The following is a 5,519-nucleotide window of genomic DNA, read 5'->3' on the forward strand; positions in this document are numbered from 1 at the left end:
TGGAGGAGGTGGGACTGGAGGCAAGGAGTCTGGGTAGCACCCAGGGCTGTTGTCCCCGTGGGAGATGTCGAAGGATGCAAGGAATCAGAGGCAGGGTCAGCCTGCAGAACTTGGCAACGTCAGGACTTGAAAGTGCGTTGAGGGGCCAGTGCTGGCGCAGCGAGTAAAGCCACCGCCTGCGACACCGACATCCCACAAGGGCTCCTCCACTTCCGATCCAGCTCCCCGACCATTGCAGATGGAAGATCTCCCCCCTACCAACACCACCTTTCAAATAAATAAAATAATAAGTCAAATGAAAATAAAGAAAAGGTAGTGAGTGCATTGAGAGGAAGGGGGTCGGGGCCTTCTGAGAGTCCTGCACCAGAGGGACCTCAGAGGGGTCTTTCCAAAGTGAAATTGTAGTCTCAGGCTGTGATAGTAACCATTCCCAGGCTGACACACAGGCCAGTGGGCCGAGTGATCTGACCTCCGCCTCTCTCCAGGCTCATCTCTTTCCATCTCCACCTTGTCCCCGTCCCGTGCCGGCCCCCTAGCACTGTGTCAGGTCCACACATATGGACGCAGCACAAGCCATCCCCTTTTCTTGGAAACCTCTCCCCTCTCTTAGTAAACTCCTGCACGTCCCCCACATTGGATTCATTTCGCCGCCTCTGAGCCCCAAGCACAGGGGTAATTTCCATCTGTCTGTGGGATGATTTCATTAAGATCCATCCACCTACTAAACGGTAAGCTCTCTGAGAGACGGGAATGTCCCTTCCTGGACCGCCCAGGGCCAAGGACCGAACCTGGCTTCACGCATAGTTGTGCAACGGATGTTCCACGCCAGGCTGTGTAAGAGTCTGCTGGCGTGAGTTCCTCTCTAACTGTGTACAACAGACCTGGTTCCCTTCTTCGCACAGGAAGAAACAAACTGAAGCCCTGTGGGTTATTTGGCTAAGGTTACTTGGTTCCAAAAGATGCAGTGGAATAAGAGTCAGCTGTGCCTTACTCCAAGGGTTTTACTCTCTATCCCCCTTTCCCTGACTACTCAGGTTTCTGGAGTAAAGGGGTGAACTCTGAGATCCTAGAATCGCCTCCCCCTCACCGGCCTACCAAGCCCACAACGATTCCTGGCTCGCCCTGCTGAGCGCCATCTGTGGCTCAGCAGCGCCCTCTGCCGTCCAGCTACTTTCTTGGCCCCAGACGAGCCCGGCGAGGCGGCAGTCCAGTGTCTCCCACTTGCCCCAAGCACTCAGAGGTACACGGGCACACACATACAAGACAGGGCTAGGGATGCTGCCTTCGTCCACTTCCTTCATTGCCCAGATCTGTATCCCAGTCCTGGAAAAAATTTTGAATGTTGAGCTCCAAGCAAAGGTAGTGTGTCTTTGTGTTTGAATGACTTGGATTTGTGTGTTAACTTGATTTCATGTCTACACATATATTTTCCTCTGCGTCAAAAAGGCTTATGAAGAACAACTTAGAGATGAAGTTCTGAGGTCCCTTTAGTCAGCAGCAGGGCAGGCTTTGGGGACGCAGTGAGGACTGAGACAAAGATGGTGTCTAATCTGGACTTTTCTGCTGGTCTAGTTTGAGTCATGATCATGCCACTTTGTGGACACATAGCCACGCCCATGTAACTAAACATCTCTGAACCTGTGTTTCATCTGTAAAATGGGGTCTGGAAGAATGCGCACACACACAGGGCTATTGGGACTAAGTGGAAAGTGATAGGTATGGGTGCTTGAAAATCCTAAGGCACTATACACACATGCGTTTTTATTATAAAAAGATTTTTGGAGACCCAGCTGCTCCACTTCCCATCCAGCTCCTTCCTAATGTGCCTGGAAAATGGCCCACACATCCGTGTGGGCAATCTGGATGGGGTTCTTGGCTCCAGGCCTCAGTCTGGCTCAGCCCCAACTATTGTGGGCACTTGGGGGATCAACCAGTGGATGGAAAATTTTCTCTCTCTCTGCCCCACTGTTTCTCTCTGTCACTCTGCCTTTCAAATAAAAAAAGTAAATTTTTTTAAAAATAATAAAAATACAAAGCTTTCTAAGAAAAAAAATGAGTTAAGTCTTTACCCACTGTGTTTTGTTGACCTTCGAGTAATGGTAACAAATGACACCAAGAAGGCCAGCGCTTCGGCTCACTAGGCTAATCCTCCGCCTGTGGCGCCAGCAGCCTGGGTTCTAGTCCTGGTTGGGGTGCCGGATTCTGTCCCGGTTGCTCCTCTTCCAGTCCAGCTCTCTGCTGTGGCCCGGGAGGGCAGTGGAGGATGGCCCAAGTGCTTGGGCCCTGCACCCACATGGGAGACCAGGAGGAAGCACCTGGCTCCTGGCTTCAGAACGGCATAGCTCCGGCTGTAGTGGCCATTTTAGGGGTGAACCAACGGAAGGAAGACCTTTCTCTCTGTCTCTAACTCTGCCTGTTCAAATAAATAAATAAATAAACAAACAAACAACACCAAGGCATGGGCTGGGACATGTGCTCCCTCATCTGCCTCTCTGTTTGCACACAGCATCAGAGGGGCCAAGGACAGGGCCACGGCTGTGCAACGCAGGGTTCTGTCCCCAGCCATGCCATGGCTTGGGGACCTTGGCAATGTCACTCTCCTTGCAGGGTTTTGGCTTCCTTATCTGCTGAAGAAGCGTCTGGGCTATGGATTCTTCAAGCTCGAATGTTACGGAGATTCTCCTAGGGCTTTGTCCTCTGCCCCCTACCTCCCCCACTTGCCCTACATTCCCGCTTGGGCCCCACAGCAGAATCGCTGCTTGCAGAGGCCACCGTGAAGCAAGGGAAGTTTTTAGCAACACCCATCCATATCCTCGGTGCTCCAGAACACCAAGGTTTTAAACAGTGGAGGGGCTCTGGGAGTGTGGAAGGGTGGGCAGCAGGAGGCAGTGCAGGCCCGTGGGGAAGTGGGAACACAGCAGCCATGAAAGGAGATGCAGAGGTGAGATCAAAAGATGGGCGGGCAAGGAAGCCAGGAGGCAGGACTTTTCTTCTGTGGCTTCCCCCAAGAAGCCATTCCCTTCCAGATCCAAGGAGGCTGCCAGGCAGTGCTGACCCTGGCCCCTGGTATTGTGTACAGCAGAGGGAAGTTATTTGTGAGGTGTAAGAAAATGGGGGAGGCATAGTGGGTAAAGCCTCTGCCCGCAGTGCTGGCATCCCATATGGGCGCCAGTTCAAGTCCCAGCTGCTCCACTTCCTATACGGCTCCCTGCTAATGCACCTGGCACAAGTCCTTGGATCCCTGCACCCACGTGGGAAACCTGGAAAAAGCTCCTGGCTTCTGGCTTCAGGTAGGCTCAGTTCCAGCCATTGCAGCCATTTGGGGACTGAACCAAGGGATGGAAGATTTCTCTTTCTCTCTCTGTAACTCTGCTTTTCAAGTAAATAATATTTTTTTAAAGAAAATAATGGAGAAGAACAAGACCGAGCAGGTTTTCTTTTTATTTTTGGTTTTTTTTTTTGTTTTTTGTTTTTTTGTTTTGTTTTGTTTTGCTTCGTTTTAAAGTTTATATGCTTATTTGAAAGGCAGAGTTACAGAGAGGCAGAGGCAGAGGAAAGACATCTTCCATCCACTGGTTAAATGGCCACAACAGCTGGAGCTGGGCCAATCCAAAGCCAGGAGCCAGGAGCTTTTTCTGGGTCTCTCCACACAGGTACAAGGACCTGGGCCATCTTCTACTGCTTTCCCAGGCCACATCAGAGAACTGGACGGGAAGAGGAGCAGCCAGGACTCAAACCAGTGTCCATATGGGAGGCCGGCACTGCAGGCGGCAGCTTTACCCACTATGCCACAGTGCTGGCCCCTGAGCAGGTTTTCTAGGAAGGAAGGAGAAGGCAGGGCTTAGGATGTAACAATGAAGATAGAAGAAATAGAGGCAAAATTTTATTGTTCTTCTCCCTGTCCCTCCATCCCGCCCCGCCCCCCCCAGCTGCCCTGCTTGTCACTCCGAGGTCCAGGAGAAAGAAGGCTGTGGCAGGTGGAGACCTGCGTGAGGCTACAGCCCCACCAAGGACAGCAGAGTGGTCCTAGGGAAGCCTTTCACCCCTCTGGGCCACGGCTACTCCTCTGAAATGGGGCCTTACTACACCCCCGAAGTGGAGCAACAAGGCGCTGGTTGTGGTGTTGCTGGGCAGCGCACTGGTCATCTTCTCATCACTCCAGCCAAATACCCGAGAACACTGACTTTTAGAGAAAAGGTTCATCTAGCTCACAGGTTTGGAGGTTCGCAGTCCAAGCTCACATGTTGGTTGGGGTCGCAGTGGATGGATGGATCACTAGGGCACCCAGGAGGCAGAGAGAATGGCGGGGCCTGACTGAGGCTTTTATAACCATCATTTTCCCAGTAACTTCAGGATCTCCCACCTCTAATCATTACTTGCATTGTCTCCACCCTCATGGCACCATTAACTTAGGGTTTAATGTCCACATGAGTGTCCTGGCATTGTGGCGTAGAGGGTTAAGGCACCCCCTGTGACAGCAGCATTCCATATGGTCACTGGTTCAAGTCCTGGCTGCTCCACTTGCGATCCAGCACCCTGCTAATGCACCTGGGAAAGCAGCATAAGATGGCCCAAGTGCTTGTGCCTCCGCACCCACATGGGAGGCTCAGATGAAGCTCCTGGCTCCTGGCTTTGATCTTGACCCTGCTCTGGCTATTGCAGCCATTTAGGGAGGGAGTAAACCAGCAGGTGGAAGATCAATCTTTCTCTTTCAAATAAAATAAATAAATCTTAAATAATAATAAAGTCCCCAAAAATATGGGAGTCAGATCTTGTTTAAATGACAGCAGGTGGTGTAGGGGAGTCAAAGGTCTAGCTTTGTCAACTGAGAGTGACTCTCTGAGCCTCAGGGTCTGCATCTGTGAAGTGGGGATAAGCACACTCACCACGAGGTGGGGAAGAATCATTGCAGTAAAGCACACAATAAACACTTTATAAGCTGCCCCAGTCTGCACAAAGAGTGACCCTGGTTATACCCTCACCATGCCCACTCTCAAATTCTAGTTGAGTGGCAAGGTGCCAGGGGGGTGCAGGCGTCCAGAGCAGCAGGCCAGGAGGGGGAGCCTGATCCTTCATCACGCCTGTTGCAACCACTGCCAGGGAGCTGCAGGAGCAGAGGGTTGGGGAGAGGGGCACGGGCTCATCTGTGGTTGCTATGGCACCCATGCTGGATTTGCCCATCTCTCCTAATGGAGCAAAGGGCAGAGGGAGGGAGGGGGGAGGAGCACCACTGGTCCCTTCCTCCTCTCTCGCCCTCTCCCTGGAGCAGATGCGGGGTGGGGGGTGGAGGGAGTGCAGACACTGGATCAGAGAGTGGGGGGAGGACAGAGTGGCTGCCAGGATTAAGAGGGTTTGAGGTGGGGGCCACACTGAGAGGGGAGGGGCAGGGCCCTCATAACGACATCCAGAGCTGGCTGATGACGTTAGAGAAAAGAAAAAACAGGCGAGCGTGAGAGAGAGGGAGGGAAGAGGAGGGGGAGCCAGGAGAGGAGGTGTGGAGGCAGGCAGCCCCCAGATGA

This window comes from Oryctolagus cuniculus, chromosome 17 (genome assembly GCF_051225735.1).
Source record: "Oryctolagus cuniculus isolate XC-2025 breed Fujian yellow rabbit chromosome 17, ASM5122573v1, whole genome shotgun sequence".
Classification (NCBI taxonomy): domain Eukaryota; kingdom Metazoa; phylum Chordata; class Mammalia; order Lagomorpha; family Leporidae; genus Oryctolagus; species Oryctolagus cuniculus.